We start from the raw sequence: 20677 nt of genomic DNA on the forward strand, positions 1-20677 counted from the left end.
GACTTATCTTTACCTCATTGAATTCCCTCAGCACTTTCGTAGAAACTCAGATGACCATAATGTAAGGCTTTATATTTGGAGGCTCGATTCTGTTTCAGTGATCTGTATGCCTGTCCTTATACCAGCACCACAGTGTTTTGATTACTGTAGCTTTGTAGGAAGTTTTGAAATCATATAGTATAAGTCCTCCACCTTTGTTCTTTTTTTTTTTTTTTTTAAGATTTTTAAAATTTATTTGACAGACAGAGATCACAAGTAGGCAGAGAGGCAGGCAGGGAGAGAGAGGAGGAAGAAGCAGGCTCTCTGCAGAGCAGAGAGCCCAATGCGGGGCTTGATCCCAGGACCCTGGGATCATGACCTGAGCCGAAGGCAGAGGCTTTAACCCACTGAGCCACCCAGGCGCCCCCTCCAACTTTGTTCTTTAAAAAAAAAAATCTGGGTTCTTGACATTTCTATACAACTTTAGGAGTCAACTTGTGAATTGCTATGAAAAAGTCTGTTGAGATTTGATAGGGATTCATTAAATAGATTCAATATAGATCAGTATGGGGACGTTGTTATCTAAGCAATATTGAGTCTTCTCATCTTTTTATTTGTATACTCTTTTAATTTATCAGCAATGTTTTAACAGTTTTCAGTTCAGGTCTTACATTTATTTACTGAAACTTATTTTTAAAAATTTTATTTTTTTAATGTTGTTATGAATGGATTTTTTTCTTAATTTTATTTTTAGTTTGTTCATTGTTCCTAATAGAAATTCAGTTGATTTTTGTATATTGATCTTGTATCCTGCAACCTTGCTAAACTCACTTAATAATTAGTTTTCTTTGTAGATTTTTTCAGATTTTCTGCATTAAAGATCATGTCATCTATGCATAAGGACAGTTTTACTTCTTTCCAATATAATTAATCAATCAATTAATTAATATAATTAATTAATTAAATTAATATAATTAATTAATTAACCTTTTTGCACTGGCTGAAAACTCCAGTACAATGTTGACTAGAAGTAGTGAGAATGGGTTTTCTTGTCTTGTTCCAATTTTAGGGGAAAAACGATTTTAACCATTAGATTGATATTAGCTATAGCTAGCTGTTCTATAAATGTCCTTCATCAGGTAGAGAAATTTTCCTTTAATTCCTTGTTTGCTTTGTCTGTATTGTAAATGAGTATTGGATTTTGTCAAATGCTATTTCTTTGTCTACTGAGATAATTGTATTGTTTTTGTCCTTTATTATATTCCTATGATGTATATTACCTTAATTGATTTTTACATGTTAAACCAGTCTTATATTCTTGGGATAACTTATACTTTGTCATATTGTACTTTTAGTGCGTTGCCAGATTTGGCAACTCATACTGTGTTAAGGATTTTTATATCTATCTTTATGAGGGATATTGGTCTACCTTTTCTTTTATCTTTACCTGGCTTTGGCATCCTTGTGGTACTGGTCTCATAGACTGAGAACTGTTTTCACCTCTGTTTGTAACTGTCTTTTTGTAGGTTGTTTATTTCTTTACATGTTTGATAGAATTCATTAGTAAAGTCTATAGCGCTAGGTTTTTCTTTGTTGAAAGATCCTTTTACTAATTTAATTTCTTTACTTGTTATAGGTCTATTCTATTTCTTTCTTTTTGAATCAGTTTTTATAATTTATGTCTTTCTAACAATTTGTCCACTTCATCTAAATTTCCTAATTTGTTGGCATTAAGTTCTTCATAATATTCCCTTATAATTCTTTTAATTTTTGCAGCGTCTGTGACAATGTCTCCTCTTCCGTCCCTGATTTTGGTAATTTTATGTTTTCTTTTTTCTTAGCCAGGATAAAAGTTTATCAATTTTTTAGATCTCTTAAAAAAAAAAAAAAAACAGCCTTTGGCTTCCTTGGGTTTCATTATGTTATCTGTGTTCTATTTCATTGATTTCTGCTTTGATCGCCATTATTGCCCTTTTATTCTGCTTTATGTATCATTTGTTCTTCTCTTCCTAGCTTCCTGAAGTAACAGGTTTCTTTTTAAGATTCTTTCTTTCTTTTTAAGATAAATATTTAAAGCTCGAAATTTTCCTTTACAGGTTTTTTTGAAAAATTTAAACTTTAGCCATTTTCTGCCTTATTTTCCATACTAATATTGCTAGGCTAAAATGAAATTTGGAAAATAGGCTTGGGAAGCTAAGAATCAGAGTTTTGTTTTGTTTTATTTTTTGGAGGTTTTTTTTTTTTTTTTTTTTTTGGTTAGTTTCTTTTTCCTAATACTGAGTCAATTGCTCTTAAGGTCTCAATAATTTTTTAAGATCTATGAAACTCAGGGGTGCCTGGGTGGCTCAGTGGGTTAAGCCTCTACCTTCGGCTCAGGTCATGATCTCAGGGTCCTGGAATCGAGCCCCGCACCAGGCTCTCTGCTCAGCGGGGAGCCTGCTTCCCTCCTCTCTCTGTCTGTTGCTCTGCCTACTTGTGATGTCTCTCTGTCAAATAAATAAATAAAATCTTTAAAAAAAAAAGGTCTATGAAATTCACAAGCTGATCTTTCTAGATGCAATGAAGAGGCCTAAGTTTTCTGCCACAGTGCTTTTGCTTTAAGAATATTAGCTCATTGGGGTGCCTTGGTTACTCAGTTTGGCCTCTGACTCTTGATTTTGGCTCAGGTCATGATCTCAGGGTTGTGGGATCGAGCTCCATGTCAGGCTCTGCACTAGTGTGGGGTCTGCTTGAGTTTTTCCTCTCTCCCTCTCCCTGCCTTTTTCTCCCTCTTTCTCTCTCTTTAAAAAAAAAAAAGAATATTAGCTCAATAATGAGCCATCTGCCAGTGGTCAGTCTCATTGAAGAGAATAATTTATCAAAGCCTTTTTTTCTGTACCTTAATAAAATTTTTTTTCTAAACTCTTTGTTTTGAAAGTTTTCAAGTATAGAGAAGAGTTGAAAGAAGAGTACCATAATCCCGTTTTCTTCTTTTTAAATTTAGTAACTAAATATTTTGCTTCACTTGCTTCCTCTGTCTCTTTCACAGAGAGATTCCTCAATTTGTTTAATCTAGGAATACTAGGAATATTTCTCAAGAAGGAATCAAAGATAAACTCCCAAGTTTCTAGCTTGAATAATTAGGTCTTTCAGTGGGTGACACTACCTACTGAGTTGGGGAAGACTAGTGTAAGATAAGTCATTTCTTGTTTGTTTGTTTGTTTAGTGGGGGGATGGTTTGAGAATCAATAATTCATTCTCAGATGTTTTAAACTTGAAATACCTATGAGACATCCCAGTGGGGAAATTAAATAGTCACTTGGAAATACCAAGTTTGAGTTCAGAGGAGAAATTGAGTTAGATCTATTTTGACATCAGCATTAGATAGTATTTAAGCTTTAGAAATAAATGAAAATACTTAAGGGAGAAGAGAGTGAAGGAAGAGGGTTCTTGACCAAGCTCACAGGAATTATAGCATTTAGAGCTCAAATAGAGAATGATTTGAATTGAATTAGAAAAAAAAAAAAAAGCTCAGCTGGTGAGATAGAAGTAAAGCCAGATCATTTCTACAGAAGAGACTATTTAAAGAATGAGCACATTTCAACCAAATTGAATACTGTTGAGAAGTTGAGTAAAAGGAGACATAAAAGAATGCCCACTAGATTGTCAGCATGATAGTCACTGTTGACCTTGAAAGAACTTGTAGCTTGAGTAGCAGGAACTAAGATTCCATAAATCCCTTTAAATCCTGACTTGGTCACTCTCAACCATGATCATTGAAATGTTTGTGTATGAAGATCATTAAAGTAAAATTGTTGCTCTCTTAAACAAATTCAGTGTTCATTTCACTTAAACAGATACTTATTAGCTACTAATTTTAAGTCTTTAAATGGTCATGATAATGAGGTTGTGTTCTGTTAAAATGGAATGTACAATTTTCTGGTCCATATGATCTTGGCTGTGCCTCTAACAAAGAACTATTTCAGCTAAGAACCCAAGTTATTACGAATGTTTGGGCAGACCATTTATATGGTCATAAGCATATAAAATTTTTTAGAAATTATTTATATTCTTTTTTTCCAACCCATGCAGCTGCCACTTGGACCAATGCTTAAAACAAGTGGCTTTAATTTGCGACGACGTGGATGGAACTAGAAGGTATCATGCTTAGAGAAATAAGTCAAGCGGAGAAAGACAACTATCATATGATCTCCCTGATATGAGGAAGTGGAAATGCAACATGGGGGGTTAAGGGGGTAGGAGAAGAATAAATGAAACAAGATGGGATTGGGAGGGAGACAAACCATATGTGACTCTTAATCTCACAAAACAAACTGAGGGTTGCTGCGGGGAGGGGTGTTGGGAGAAGGGGGTGGGATTACGGACATTGGGCAGGTATGTGCTATGATGAGTGCTGTGAAGTGTGTAAACCTGGCGATTCACAGACCTGTACCCCTGGGGATAAAAATATATTATATGTTTATTTAAAAAGAAAAAACAAAAAAACAAGTGGCTTTAAAAATTAAAAAACAAAAACAAAAAAATCCCACCACAACACAAAACATGTTGGCTATTCCTTCTTCAACAATGGAGGAAGGGGGTAGTCGTAGAAAGAAAACATTTGAGTAAATGTGATTGGATTCATTATAGAAAGTGATTTACCTTAGATGCTTTGCCTGGTTTTATATTCTTACTGACACTTACTAACTGTTGGAACTTGCACTATTTACTTATTTAATCTCTGTCTCAGTTTTCATATCTGCAAAGTGGGAATAACAATAGTGTCTACCTCGGGATTGTTGTGAGGAGTGAATTCACACACACACACACACACACGCACACACACAGACACACACACAGCTGTTAGGATAATGTTTGATACCTAATAAGCTCAAAAAATATATTAGCTACTATTTTTTTAAACTAAATGTTTTAGTCACTATTTTTTTTAAATTAGGTGTGTTTTTAAATAACATTTACTCAATTCCAGAGTAAAGCATAATCTAGATTAGGCCAAAATCCCCAAGAAAAACAATTTCTCTGGCACGAAACTTTGCTCAGTTGTAAACCCACAAGTCACGTGTTTGCCCAGTGTAGTAGTACTGTTTAATTATTGATTTCACAGTAGTTCACCAGTTGTATTTTCTAGCTCTGGAAAATAAGTCTGGATGAATATGTAAGTAGGTTAGAGTTTATTGCTAATATAGAGTCTCACATAAACTAGTGCCAGTTATGATTTTTTTTTAAAGATTTTATTTATTTATTTGTCAGAGAAAATACAAAGCAGGAGGAGTGGCAGGCACAGGGAGAAGCAGACTCTCCAAAGAGCCTCTGGCAAAGAGCCAAATGCAGGACTTGATTCCAGGGTCCTGGGATCATGACCTGAGCCCAAGGCAGATGCTTAACGGACTGAGCCATCCATGTGTCTGTAGTGCCAGTTTTATATATAAAAAAATATGAAAGATATTTGATTATCCTCTCCTAAAATTTGTGGTTCTTAAACCAAGAAATCAGACATCATTTTCAGTCATTGTTTTAATATTAAATATCATAAAATAATATAATTGATCATCAGTAATTTCCAGTATGGTTCAGAACATTTGGTGTTACTTGGTACGTCCTTCCTCCACTGGATTATGTACTGTGTATAAATGCTCTCTGTCCAGGCATTCAGAGTGAACTTGAGTTTTAGCTGAAACTAAAACTTTGTCAACAGCGCAACTGGATTTATACTACCGAAGAACTGCTCTATTTCATTAGACCATAATTTGCATTTTTTCATCTGTAGGGGGAAAGGGTTAAGTTATTCTTAAAGAGCCTTATAATTCTGAAGTGCTATTATTGGATGATTTATAGAATGTTAATAATACTGATACTTTAGGGTGCCTGGGTGGCTCAGTGGGTTAAGCCTCGGCCTTCGACTCGGGTCATGATCTCAGGGCTCTGGGATTGAGTCCTGCATCAGGCTCTCTGCTTGGCGGGGGGACTGCTTCCTCCTCTCTCTCTCTGCCTGCCTCTCTGCCTACTTGTGATCTCTCTCTCTCTCTCTCTCTGTCAAATAAATAAATAAATAAAATCTTTTAAAAAAATAATACTGATACTTTATTCTATAAGATTGTTTGAGGTGGTTTATTTTGCTTGAAAATGGGTACTTTCCCTCTTGATTTACCTGCAGGATCCAAGCACTCATTATATAACCTCAGCACCACCACTACCACCATCACCAATGAAGGCAGTACTTTCATTAAATGCTCTTTTTAGAGAAAATAATAAAATGTGCTGCTACTAGGGGAGCAAAATGACTAATTTACAAATATACTTAAACCAGACAGAAAAGAACAAATAAAGCTTGTGGGATGTATTCATCCCAATTGGCTATTTTTGAGTTTATTCACATCAGGTCAAGTCAAATAAAGATTGAGTAGACCTCTGTTTGCAGTTGGAGTTTTGACTAGCACTTCGTTCTCTCATGTGACTTCCAAGGGTTATTAGATATTCAGATGAACAATTTTCTTAGGAATGCTGTTGCTTCAAGTGGTAGGTGTTCTATTCAGGTAGCCTGTCACTTTAACAAATGTCTTCTTTCCTAAGCGTCCCTCTCTGAATTATTCTATTTTTCACCACAGGGACTAAAATGTTATCCAGTAGAGTTTTGTCCAAAGAGAATGGGATGGACATGGTAGTACAATCAATCATTCATCTGCTAGATGTCAGGAAAGATTTAAAGTAAATGAAGAAATAACCAACTTTTGGGGCAGGTGGTCTTATCTTGTCTCTTATACTGTGTAAATATTCCAACATTTAGAGAAAAGGAGATATTGATTTTAAAAATATGTATAAGGAAAATTTGGGGTGTGTTTTTTTTATATTGTATTACTTCCATCTATGATAGATATATCTCTGAAAATTTTTTGCTAAAGTCACACGTGACCCCTGTTTCTGAGGTCCCTTTCTTTTTTATCATACTTGTAGTCCTTCTACATAGCATTTGATTCACTGCCATCTTTTTTATTTTTAAGGATTTTATTTATTTATTTGAGAGAGAGTGAGCACAAGGAGAAGGAGGGGCAGAGGGAGAGTGAGAAAAAGTGCTCCATCCCAGGACCCTGAAATTATGACCTGAGTCAAAGTCAGATGCTTAGCTGACTGTGCTACCCAGGCACCCTTACTCCCATTTTCTTGAAACTAATTTCTTTGATACCATGCTTGCTTGGTTTCTTCCTATCTTCTTCACTGGATTTTCTTTTCCTGTGTTCCCCTTAATTTGGGGGGTTTGCAGATCACTGTTGTCTTGACTTGTCATCCCTCTGTTCTCTCTGTTAATTTTATATATACCCATGGCTTCTACTAATGCCTATGCACTGATGACTTCAAAATCATGTCTCTAGCCCATATTTTCAACATCGCACACTGTACCATTTTTTTTCAATTATCTATTGTATGTGTTCCTTTTTTACAAATGTTCAGATACAATGTTCCAACCTGAACTCATTAAACTTATTATCTTTCCTCCAAAATCTGTTTCTCTTCCTACCTTCATTTTACTGGCTAATGCGTATATTGGTTATGCTGGTTAGTATACCATCTACTCAGTTACCTACATGAGAAACATGGGAGACACTTCATACTTGTTTCTTGGCCTTGACTTCACAGCTAATTGTCACTAAGTCCCATGGATTCCACCTCAACAGTCTCTCTCCCCTCCGTCCTCACTCTTCTATTCATTGAGGACCACATGGTCTCTCTCTTAACTTTTAAGATCAAGCCTGAAATTTCTGCCTTTACTCTAGTCCTTCTCTGGACTATTTTCTACTTGAGTGTAGAGGATGTAAATCTGATTAGATCAAACTTCTAATTTGTGTGTGTGTGTGTGTGTGTGTGTGTGTGTGCGCGCGCGCTTTTCCAGTACTTATAGGAGATCACAAAGTTTCAGTCTGACAATCAAATCCAGCTAAAAAATAAATTTTTTGCCTCTCTGGTGTTTTTAGTATATTAAAATTGGCTGCCAACATTAAAACATTGAGAGATATCACAGAAACATCCAAATTTCAGATTTCTTTGAAAATTCCAGGATATCTAGCATTCTGGAAACACCTATAGCTAAGTAGTAGCCTTGTACTCAGTAGAACATACTCTATCTCAGTCCCCACAGTCACTTGCCATTTCACCCATTCTTGATGTTGGCCTGTGTCCTGCGGAGCATCTGCATTTGTTCCTGTTGGGGCAGCTTTGAACTCTTCTTATTCTTCTTTCTTTTAATCTGGATTTTAAATCCTCCCTTTCTCCCTCCCCCCCCTTCTCTTTCTCTCTCTTTCTCACCTTCTTTTCTTCCTTCCTTTCTTGCTGCTTCTCTCTCTCTCTCTCTCTCTCTCTCTCGCCCCCTTTCTCCCTTTCTTCCTTACCAGCTTCTTTGGTGACACTTTTTGATACCTATACTTTACAAATGTATTTAAACTAGAGAGAACAGAATAGCTGATTCTTATGGGATATATTCATCCCAGTGGTTGGCTGTGTTTTAGCTTATTCATATGGGGCTAAATTTAAATAAAGGTTGAGTAGACCTCTGTTTACAATTAGAATTTCGACCATCACTTTTTTCTTGATGTGACTTCCTAGAGGTATCATATATTCAGAAGGACAGTGTTGCTTCAACTGGTAGATATTCCTTTGGGTAGTCTGAATAGACACATTTTTTTGTGTCCCCCTCATAACCTTTTTCTAAAATTATTTTATTTTATTGTAATATGAACACTTAACCTGAGATTATCCTCTTACCAAATTTCTAAGTGTATCAATACTATGTTCACTATAGGTACAGTGTCATACAACTGGTCTCTAAAACTTCTTCATCTTGTTTAACTGAAACTTTATGCCAGTTGATTAACTGTCCTGTCCCTGGCAACCACTATACCACTCTTTGACTCTTGCATTTGACTAGTTTAGATAGCTCATATAAGGGGAAACGCACAGTATTTGTCTTTCTATGACCGGTTGATCTCACTTGGCTTAGCGTCCTCAAGATTCATCCATGTTGTCTCATAGGACAGAATTTCCTTCTCTTTTAAGGCTGACTAGTATTCCACTGCATGTATGTTCCATATTTTCTTTATCCATTCATCTGCTGATAGGCATTAGGTTGTTTCTACATCTTGGCTATTGTGAATAGGGCTGCAGTGACTATGGGAATGCTAATACCTCTTCCATCTTCCTGAATTCAGTTACTGTGAATAAATACCCAGAAGTGGGATTGCTGAACCATACGGTAGTTCTAGTTCCAGTTTTTTCAAGAAATCTCTGTCCTATTTTCCATAGTGGCTCTACCATTTTTGCATTCCCACAAATAGTATGTAAGGGTTCCAGTTTCTCCATATCCTCTCCAACACTTATATTTTGTATTTTTGTTTTTATAGATTTTATTTATTTATTTGAGAGAGAGAGAGAAAGCATGAGAAGGGGAAGGGTCAGAGAGAGAAGCAGACTCCCCACTGAGCAGGGAGACTGATGCGGGACTTGATTTGGGACTCCAGGATCACGACCTGAGCCGAAGGCAGTCACTCAACCAACTAAGCCACCAGGTGCCCTTTTTTTTTTTTTTTTTTTTTTTTTTTTTTTTTAATAATAGCCATTTTGACAGATATGAGATATGATATGATATCACATGGTAGTTGTAATTTACATTTTTCTGATGACCTGTGACATTGAGCAACGTTTCGCATAGCCTGTGTGTATGTCTTCTTTGGAGTAATGTTTATTCACACTCAGCACATTTTTAAATAAGGTTATTAATTTTTTTTTTGAGCTTTTGGAGTTCCTTATACATTTTGGAGATTAATCCTTTTTCAGATATATGACTTGCAAATATTTTCTCCCATTCCACAGGTTACCTTTTCACTCTGTTGATTATTTCCTTTGTTAATATCTAAAATCGTTGCCAGGATCAATTTCATGAAGATTTCCCCCTGCGTTTTCTTTTTTATGTGTGTTTTGTGATTTCCGATCTTATATTTAAGTCTTTAATCCATTTTGAGTTGGTTTTGTGTATGGTGTATAATAAGGGATCAATGTTATTATTTTGCTTGTGGAATATCCATTTCCTCAGCATCATTTGTTAAAGAGACTGTGCTTTCCCCGTCGTGTATTCTTGATACCCTTGTCAAAGATCGGTTGACCATATGTGTGTGGATCTATTCGAGGCTTTCTGTTATATTCCATTCGTCAATATGTCTATCTTTTTGTCAGCATCATACTGTTTTGTTTACTGTAGCTTTTTATCTATATATTTAGAAACCAAGAAATGTGATGTCTCCACTTTAATTTTTTCTCAAGATTGATTTGGCTATTTGTGGTCCTTTACAATTCCACATGAATTGTAGGATTGTTTTACTCTATTTCTGTAAAAAGTGCCATTAGGATTTTTCTTGGGTGAACCCGGGCAATTTTATTACTTCATCCCTGAACCTCAGTTTCCTCATTGGTAAGCTGAGGGTAATAATAGCATCTATTTCATAATTATTAAGATTAAATACATGAATGCAAGGGAAACACATTAGTATGTACCTAGCATATACTAGGTACTCAACAAATTTAGTTATTTATGTATGCTGATGTCTTCAAACAGGGATGGAATGCTTAACACAGCAAATAGTAGGTATTAGCCACTCAAGTGTTCTCTGGCTTCTGACACATGAGCTTCCCTGACCCCAGTACTTCCAAGCACATGGGCATGGTTTTCCTCTCTGCAGAGGATTAATTTGAGACAAGTGTCCGATAGCTTCCATCTGCATAACTGAATAATAAAAGCAATTTTGGCTGTTTTGAAGGATAAGACAGTAGAGTTTAATATTCAAACTTGATTGACTTGAAAGCACTCCTGTTGATATAAAAGATTTTGTCTGAGGTTGTGGAGAAGAAGCCAAGGCCAGTGTCCCCGTCATACTGCTGGCTCGTGGCCTGGTCATAGTCCAGCTGCAGATTCTGTGGCAGGGGGGTGGCCGCCTGCCGCCTTGTTGAGAGCCATGTTGGGCCTTCCAATCAGGTTAATGAAGGGGCCCCATTTCTAAAACTACCCATAAGTTTGAGAAATGTCAGTTTTTGTTGCACATTTTCAAACCCAGGTGTACCTCACTGGCCAAACAGTGTTCTTGTCCCCTTCCTTCCTTCCTTCCAAAACTTCTGTCATGCCTGCCTCACACTCAGTCTCTTCTTGCAAGGCCTTTCACATCGCCTGGTGTCTGTGCGCCCGTGTGTATGGCCTTTCATTTCCAGCACCATCTCTACGTCTGTGTCAGGCTCCTCTTCTCCTGGTTTTCCTGCTACCTCTGCTCTTTCCTCTTTTTTTTATTCCTCTTCAGAGCCAGCTTTTCAGTGCCTGGCTACTCTGCCTTTTCCTTGGACTTTGTTTTCTTCTTTGCTAGGGACTTGGGGTTGTGTCCTATTGGGAAGGATTCTGGAGCCTCAACTTTGACTGGCTTCTTACTTCTTTTCCTCTCTACTGACTTAGAGAGCTCAAGGTACCCTAGGGAGTGTCTCCCCTCTGGTGACACCTTTTTCTTCTTCATTTTCACAGTGTATTCCCTGGGGTTTCCCTGCTTCCATTTCTGCCCTGAGGCTGCCTGCTCCTCACCATCGTTCCCCACCAAGCACCCTATAGAGCGTCCCCAGACTCACAGAACCAAGGGTTCCTGGCTGAGAAGGCTGCAGCCTCCTGGGCCTTTTTCTCTTTCTTGCCAACTCTGGTCACCCTCTCTCCCTGTCTGGGGTCCAGGAAGGTCTTCACTCTCAAGCCAGGGCACATTGTCAGAGGCCATAAGGACTTCATCTTCTATTTCTCCTCCCCACCTTGGAACTCAAAATGAACCAAGAAGCTGCTTCCTGGGGCTGAGCAGCTTCTCTCTCTGTCTAGCACATACCGTGGTATCAGGTTCTAAGTACTGCTCACAGAGGGTGCTGTGGCCCTTCTTTTTCTTCACTAGAGGCATTTCAGATACCTGCCCTAGGACCACACTCTTTGAGGGGGATGTGGCTCTTGTGGGACAGACCTCAGTGAAATAATTGTCACTGTTTAAAACTGAATATTGAGTCTCTGGTTCTTTGATCACTTTCTTCTTTTTCTCGGGGAGCCCAAGGCCCAGGTCTCTTTTGTGGGTTTTGGTAATCATTCCTATAGGTCAGTCTTTCCCACCTCCATGCAAAAGCCGTTAGTAGGATTTTAATAGGAATTGCATTAGATCTGTAGATGACTTAGGGTAGTAGAGACATTTAAAATATATTAATTTAAGGCAAGAAACAACAAATGTTGGAGAGGTTGTAGAGAAAGGAGAACCCTCTTACAATGGGTAGGAATGCAAGTTGGTGCGGCCACTTTGGAAAACAGTGTGGAGGTTCCTCAAAAAATTAAAAACAGAGCGACCCTATGACCCAACAGTTGCACTACTGGGTATTTACCCCAAAGGTACAGATGTAGTGAAAAGAAGGGCCATATGTACCCCAATGTTTATAGCAGCAATGTCCACAATAGCCAAACTGTGGAAGGAGCTGAGATGCCCTTCACCAGATCAGTGGATAAAGAAGATATGGTCTGTATAAACAATGGAATATTACTCAGCCATCAGAAAGGATGAATACCCACCATTTGCATCAACATGGGTGGAACTGGAGGGGATTGTGCTAAGTGAAATAAGTCAAGCAGAGAAAGACAACTGAGTAAAACAGAGAAAAACAATCATATTGTTTCACTTATTTGTGGAACATAAGGAATAGCATGGAGGATATTAGGAGAAGAAAAGGAAAAATGAAAGGATCAGATCAAAGGGGGAGATGAATCATGAGAGACTATGGACTCTGAGAAACCGAGGGTTTTAGTGGGGTTGGGGGTGTGGGGATGGGTTAGCTCAGTGATGGGTATTAAGGAGGGCACGTATTGCATGGAGCACTGGGTGTTATATGCAAACAATGAATCATAATTGAACACTACATCAGAAACTAAGGATGTACTAACATACATAAAAAATACAAAAAAAAAACCCAAAATACAAAAATACATAAAAAATAATTTAAAAATAAAAATATAGCAGATCAAACAAAATAAACAAACTATATTAATTCTTGGGGTGCTTGGGTGGCTCAGTTAATTGTTCGGCTCTTGATTTTAGCTCAGGTCATAATCTCAGGGTCGTTGAGACTGAATTCCGCTCGGGCTCTGTGCTGTGTATGAAATCTACTTAAGATTCTCTCTTTCCTTCTCCTTCTGTCCCTCCCTGCTCCCGGACTCAACGTGTGTGCAGGTGTCCTCTCTCTTACTCTCTCAAAAGAAAAAAACACTATTTGTTTTCAATCTATGAACATGGGATGCCTCTCCATCTGTGTCTTCTTTAATTCCTTTCATCAGTGTTTTATAATTTTCAGGATTTTGCAGGATTTTATTTATTTATTTATTTGTTTATTTTATTATTTTGGGTGCTATTATAAATGGGATTCTTTTCCTAACTTCCTGTTTAGGTAGTTTGTTAGTGGATAGAAACACAACTGATTCCTGTATGTTGGTTTTATATCCTGCACCTTTACTGAATTATTAGTTCCAGAAGGTTTTTTTTTTTTCATGGAGCTTTTAGAACTTTATATTTATAACATCATGTTGTCTGTACACAGAGACAATTTTACTTCTTCCTTTGCAGTTCGGATTGCTTTTATTTCTTTTTCTTAACCTAACTACTCTGGCTAGGACTTCCAGTTCTATGTTGAGTTAAAGTGGTGAGAGTAGACACCCTTGCCTTTTTTCTGATCTTAGAGGAAAAGCCTGTGAGCTGTTCAGCTTTGAATTCTTGATTAACATTGTCAGGGCCTCTTAGGATGATCCCTTCTTCTGTTTTTTCTGACAGTTCTTCCCCTTCACTCTTCGTCCAGACATGTCAAAGTACCCCATTCTGTGGTGTCATGCGTCATGTTTTAGGCTTTAATTATGGTACATATTCTATTTCTTTGTTTTGCAATGGTTATCCTTTCTTCTTTTCCATTTGATAAACTACTCATGTAAACCCCAGGTCACACATCACCTTTGTAAAACCATTCTTGACCTGATCAAACCGGGCTAGTTCCTTCCTTCCTTCTACTGTACTAATACAATTTTATAGTCCAAGTTTATAAGTTTATACTTATTAACGTTATTTGTCTTAATGCCTACCTCACTGAGGAGTTCACACCAGGAATCTGTTTTATTAAAAATATAATACCTGGCATGTAGTCCTGTTAAAAAATGCTAAACAAATGCAGAAATGAATGGACAAATTGGTGAATGGTGCAGAATTCCATGCCTATAGTTTTATTCAGATTCGCTATCTTTTTTGAGCATGAGATTCTCAGTAAAACTTTGTGGCTTTATTAATTGAAATTTTTTTCTAAAAAAAACTAGTAGCAGTCCTTATTTTATGTCATCATGACATAGTCTAGTTTATAATTAATTCAAATATTTCTGGTCTTCTATGTTAAGCTATTTTAAGAATTTTCCATCTTTCCATCTTTCTATTCTCTCTTAAAGCAAATTCTAGATTATGGTTTTTAAAAGTCATTTACAAAAAGAGAGAGAGAAAATGAAAGAAGTAATAAATATTACTTCTAAAATTCTTTTCATTCCTGATCAATATTTTAATTTGATTTTTAAAGAGTATTAATAGTCACATTTTTCAAAAATTCCATGATTTAATTCCTATTTGAAAACAAAAACTTTTTTGGTGGGAATAGATATTCATCTTTTCCCCCAAGATCTAGAACTTTTATACCAAAAATTTACTTATATATTAAATAGTAAGATTTTTTTTTTAAATTGGGGACTAGTAGCATCTTGTTTTCCAAAATAATGTCGTAAGGAAAATATAGCTTTCTTAAAGAGATATTGCATGAGTTTACAGTAGTATTGAGCATAGTTGTATGTGGGAACCTTTAAAGTAGATATTTACTTCAGTTTCTATGATCTTAGGTCTTCCAACTTCTACAATTCTATATCCTCTTTGCTATTTTACAAATAAACATAATGTGATTAGCCATCATTGTAGTTAAGTAGCAAAATATACTAGAATCCTTACTCTTTTTTTTTAAAATCTAGTATACTTCTTTTTTACCTGTCATGGATAAATTAGGGATTAGTATCTGTAGTTATATCTGTGGCCTCCAACTCAATTATCCTTACCAAAAAAAAAAAAAAAAAAAAAAAAGAGAGAGAGAGAGAGAAATGTTCCATACATCAAATGGAACTGAATGGTTAATCAATGTGATATGATAAATGTGGGGTATTAGAAGGATGCCTGCATATGATTTTTACATGTGTTAAATTTCTGTGAACATGACTGCTGACCTATTATCATCAGATTGTGTATTTTTAGTTATTTTTCTTAAAGTGAGACTTGACTTGTATATAACTGTCTTCATTTTCTTCCCAACTCCTGCTTGTGATCAATAGCATGATCTTGTTTTATTAACATTGGCTCTAGTCCCTGGAACCACATGTCTACAACTTGCTCAGGAATAGGGAGATCTTGACCTTTTCAAGAAAGTATAAACTCTAATTTAAGTCTATGTGCTTTTTTTATTGGTAGCTTAGAATTAAACCTTATTTTGTTTCTTTTAACACAGCTAACTTGATTTCTTTCCCATTATTCTATTTCTAGTGTTGGTGTCCTGCAAGCAACTAATTTTCATGTTTTTACAACTTGGTTCCTTAGGAACAAACAAAACAGAGTTTTTATGGAAGTTTGAAGTATGCTTTTAATTTAAATTGCCTTGGCTTTCTCTTATCCCTAAAAGAAAGCAAACAAATTTTTGTGTTGCTTGTTGCTTTTCCTGAGAAGGGAGAGGATTCCCATTTGATAAGGTGACAATATTGTAATTCGTGAAACCTAAAATTAAAATTTTTGATATTGATCAAATGCTTTCTTTAAATAAATTTTCCAAGTTTTCTTCCACTAACAGAATCGTGGCTTGGAAGGAGACTTGAAGAGGACAGTCCTTATATTAAAGTTTAATATATAATAATATAGTTACGTTATAATAATATAATATTGTTTATATAATATAATATTACATATATAATATAATAAAGTTTAATATCTTCTGGCCTGTTTGGTAGACATCATCTTTTATCACTTAATTGATTGGTTTTGCAAGTCTTATTTCTTGTGATCCATGTGAAATAGTGCATTTATATTGTTATGGATTGGGTTTTTAATTACCATTTCTTATTTTACCCATTCACAAGAGTCTGATGTGCTGGATCTGCAGAGATTATGAATGGTAACATTTTCTGGATTACTTATCCCTTGGTACAGGGGCCAGAGTGCGATTGCACCCTGTGGCACACTGTTCAGCATTCTGCCCAAGCCACTTGACTCAGTTGAGTCAGACATGGGGATTCCTGCTTTTTTCCCTTGGGAAACTTCTCCATGGTCCAGTTCTTCTTTTATTTTTTAATTTTTTAAAATTTTTCTTAATCTCATGCCTAAAATGTCCCCATTATTTAAACTATCCTTCAAAGTATTCATTAACAATTGCCAAAAAGTCCTAAAAATATAACCTGAAGGTTTTTGTTGCATTATTGGAAAACTTTTCCCCAGTAGATACTGGAGATTATGGTACTGATTAAAGATGATCATCATTTGTATAGGAAAAATTCTCCCTCCCACTTCTCTTGCCCATCTCAGTTCCCCACTCCACTCTTCCCCAAATCCCTAACCTAGGTAACTGCTGTTATTAATTCTTTGTATATCTTTTCAGCTTTTCTTTACGTATATACAAGCAAATACAAAATGTACATTCTTCTCCCTCCCCCCCTTTAAATAACAAGACAACATAAGCTGTACGTACTATTTTGAACCTTGCTTTCTTCACTGTTCAATTGATCTTGGAGAGCAGTATGTAAAAAAGTCACGCATTCTATATATATACCTGAAGAGTGTTCCATTGTATGAATGTACCAGATTTATTCAACCAATCCTATCGGTAGACGGTTTTTGATATTGCATGTAGTGCTGCACTGAATGACATTGAACTTTGTCATTTTTCATGCAAAGAAAAAAATAGAACTTCTTCTAAGAGTGTGTGCATTTGTAATATTGATCGCCCTTCCACACTCGTCCTCTGTGGGGCATATCCCCGTTGACACTTGCCATGGCCATGCACGAGAGACAACAGTTACTCACAAAATGAATTTTCACTTACAACATGAAGTATCAGACTTCTGGATTTTGGTCAAATGGATAGGAATAAAGGGGTAGCTTAATGTAGTTTTCATTAAACTTTTCTCATGAGTGAGATGGAATGTTTTTAGGAACTGTTTTTTATTTTAAAACATTTTATCTATTTGGCATAGGGAGATACAGCGAGAGAGGGATATAAGCAGGGGGAGTGGGAGAAGGAGAAGCAGGCTTCCTGCCAAGCAGGCAGCCTGAAGTGGGCTCGATGTGGGGCTCGATCCCAGGATCCTGGGATCATGACCGGAGCTGAAGGCAGCCGCTTAATGACTGAGCCACCCAGGTGCCCCTTTCAGGAACTGTTTTTACCCTTTGTGAGTTTTGGGGGGGTTAGGGGACTGCTGATTGTTGCTCTTTTTCATATTAATGTCTAAGAATCCTTTGTACAACCATGCCTCATTTTATGGTGCTTCACAGATAACTGTGTTTTTTACAAATTGAAAGTTTGTGGTAACTCTGTTGAGCAACTCTGTTGATGCTATTTTTCTAACAGAATTTGCTCACTTTTTGGCTCTATGGCACATTTTGGTAATTCTCAATGCTATCTGAATATTTCAACCCTTTCACTATTATTATTTTTATGATGATCTATGATCAATGATTATTATGACTTGCTGAAAGCTCAGACGATGGTTAGCGTTTTTTAGCAATATCTTTAAATTAAGGTATGTACATTTTTATCTAGACACAAGGCTACTACACACTTATTAGACTACAGTACAATATAAACGTAACTTTTATATACACTGGAAAACCAAAAAATTAATTTGAATCACTTTATATTGCAATGTTGGCTTTATTGTGGTGGTCTGGAACCAAACCCACAATGTCTACAAGGTATTGACTGGTATGTCTTGAAGCTTAACCCTTGTTCAAAATATAATTTTTTTTTTTTTTTTTTTTTAGTTTGTAGTTTGTCTTTAAACTTTGTTAAATTGAACACTAAATTTATTCTCTCACTGTTCTATATTTTGCCATTCAAAAATACTTAACTTTTATATGGTCAAAATCATCTATCTTTTTTTTTTTTTATAGATTTTATTTGTCTATCTGACAGATAGAGATACAAGTACGCAGAGAGGCAGGCGGTGGGTGGGTGGGGGGGGGAAGCTCACCGCCCATCCCAGGACCCTAGGATCATGACCTGAGCCCAAGGCAGAAGCCCTAACCCACTGAACCACCCTGGCACCCCCAAATCATCTATCTTTTATGGTTCTGTCTTTAGAATCATAGTTAGAAAGGCCTTTTCACTTCAGGATTATAAATCAATTAAGGTAAAATTATTCCTGGTTGTTTTATCTTTTATGTTTTTACCTTAAATGGGAGCCTTTCTTCCATTACATCTTCTAACTGTCATTTGTATATATTAATTGTTTTCTGTATTTTACTATTTCAGCTTGCTCTCTTGTTATATTCACTTGTAGTTTGCAATTTCAGTTGAGTCTCTTGAGTTTCTGAGATGTATAATTACATCATTTCTCAGTAGTGGTGGTTTTTGCTTTAATTCTAACTGTCTAATTATGTTTGCTAGTATTTTCAGTAAAATATTAAGTAATAATAGTATTAGTGTGCACTTTGTTTTTTCCTGTTTTGGAAAAACAACTTTATTGAGGTATACTTGACATGTATATGACATATATTTTACATATATGACTGTGTATATATATACTGTGCTTATTCTTTGTTCTTTTGCTCCTTACTTCTTGCCTTCTTTAGAATAAATCACACTTTCTAATATTACATTCTATCTCCTACATTACATTTTTAAGAATGCCTCTGTGGTATTTTTAAGTGGTTCCCGTAAGAGAGTACAGTATGTATCTTTAAGTTACTACACTCTGCTTTCAAACAATCTCATTTTACTTCATGGACAATGTTAAGACCTTCCATAGTAGAAATCCGTCCCACCCTTTGTTCCCTTGTTGTTTTACATTTTACTTCTATATATGCCGTGAGCCTTATGACATATACATAGAAAAAGCCTTTTATATCCACTCAGATATTTACTTGTTGGAGCTCTTTTCTTCCCTCATGCAATTCACAATTTCCATTTGGTCGAAGAATTCATTTTAGCATATCCAGTTGGACAGTTCTGCTGGTGGTGAATTCTTTCTGCTTTTATCTATCTGGAGGGAGAAAGGCCTTTATTTCATCATCAGCTTTAAATAATATTTTCACTGGACATTGACTGTTTGACAGGTTTATTTTCCAACCTTTCTACACTGTAAAGATATAATTTTATTATCCTCTGGCCTCCATTGTTACTGGTGAGAAGTCTTCTATAATTTATACCATTTTTGCTCTCTATCTATGACAAATGTTCCCTTACCCTCTGGCTGCTTTTAAGATTTGCTATGTATCTTTGTGCTTCAGCAGACAGTTTAATTATGTTGTACCTAGGTGTGGTTTCTTTGCAGCAGGTGTGAACTTGCCGGTGAATCATTGAGCTTGCTGGACCTATGGGGTGATCTCTTTCATCAGTTTTATAAAGTTTTCAGTCATTATTTATTTAAATATTTCTTCTGCCCCATTCTCTCTATTTTCCTTTTTTGACTCCCAATTATAAATATGTTAGGTCATTTAATATCATTCCACAGTTCTTATATGCCTTGCTTTGCTTTTTTCTTTGTATCTTTTTTCTTTGTATCTTTGTGTTTTGGTTTGGATACTTTTCATTGATCTCCTTTTAGGTTTATGGGTCCTTTTCTTTGCTGTTTCCAGTATGCTCTTAAGTGATTTTAATCTCATTTTATTTACATTTTGATACCACATTCTTTGTGATATCATTTCTCTATATTTGGTTTATTTTTATAGTCTCTCTTTCTCTACTGAAATTCCCCATTTCTGCAATGTGTGTTGTCCATCTTTTCTACCATATCCCTTAGTATTTTTATCATAGTTATTTTAAAGTCCCTGTGTGATAATTCAAATACAAGGATCATCTCTGAGTGTGTGACCATGGGTCACATTTTCTTGCTTTTTCATGTGTCTTGTAATTTTTGATTGTGTGTTGGATATTTTACATAAAAGAGGAATAGAGAGCAAAGTAAGGAAGATTTTATCAAAAAATAGAACACACAAAACAAACACAAACACTCCCATTTCTTTCAGGCTTCTATGGAGGAGTGGCTGAGTCAGTCTGACCTATAATTGGGCTGTGTGTGGGCTCCTTTTTTTTTTGTAACTTCAGTTTAGTTCACATTTTGAGGCTGTAGTTAGGTTTTCCTTTCAGCAGAGCCTGAGCTTTGAGCTCTGGTGAGTTTCCAGAGATTTCATTCTGCTTTTCAACCAAGCCACCATCCTTTTGATTTGTGGGATCTCTTTCTCTGATTTACATCCCCATTGCTAACTTTTTGAGCCTCTGGGGAGTTGTCTTTGCTCTCCAGTCCTGATCTTGGCTTTCTGTACCTTTGGAGATTTCTCTCTGCTCCACCAAAGCTAAGCCTTAGGAAATTAGTGGGATTACACTCTTTGAAGACCCA

At 36.1% G+C, this 20677-nt stretch overlaps 1 protein-coding gene and 1 pseudogene across 19 annotated transcripts in view; one reads left to right on the top strand and one right to left on the bottom strand.

The window, feature by feature from the left end:
* Window positions 1-20677, top strand: part of VTI1A (vesicle transport through interaction with t-SNAREs 1A) — a 353313-nt gene that overhangs the window by 43079 nt on the left and 289557 nt on the right. The window lies entirely within an intron of this gene.
* LOC116573574 lies at window positions 10795-12237 on the bottom strand (annotated as a pseudogene).

This window comes from Mustela erminea, chromosome 14 (genome assembly GCF_009829155.1).
Source record: "Mustela erminea isolate mMusErm1 chromosome 14, mMusErm1.Pri, whole genome shotgun sequence".
Taxonomy (NCBI): domain Eukaryota; kingdom Metazoa; phylum Chordata; class Mammalia; order Carnivora; family Mustelidae; genus Mustela; species Mustela erminea.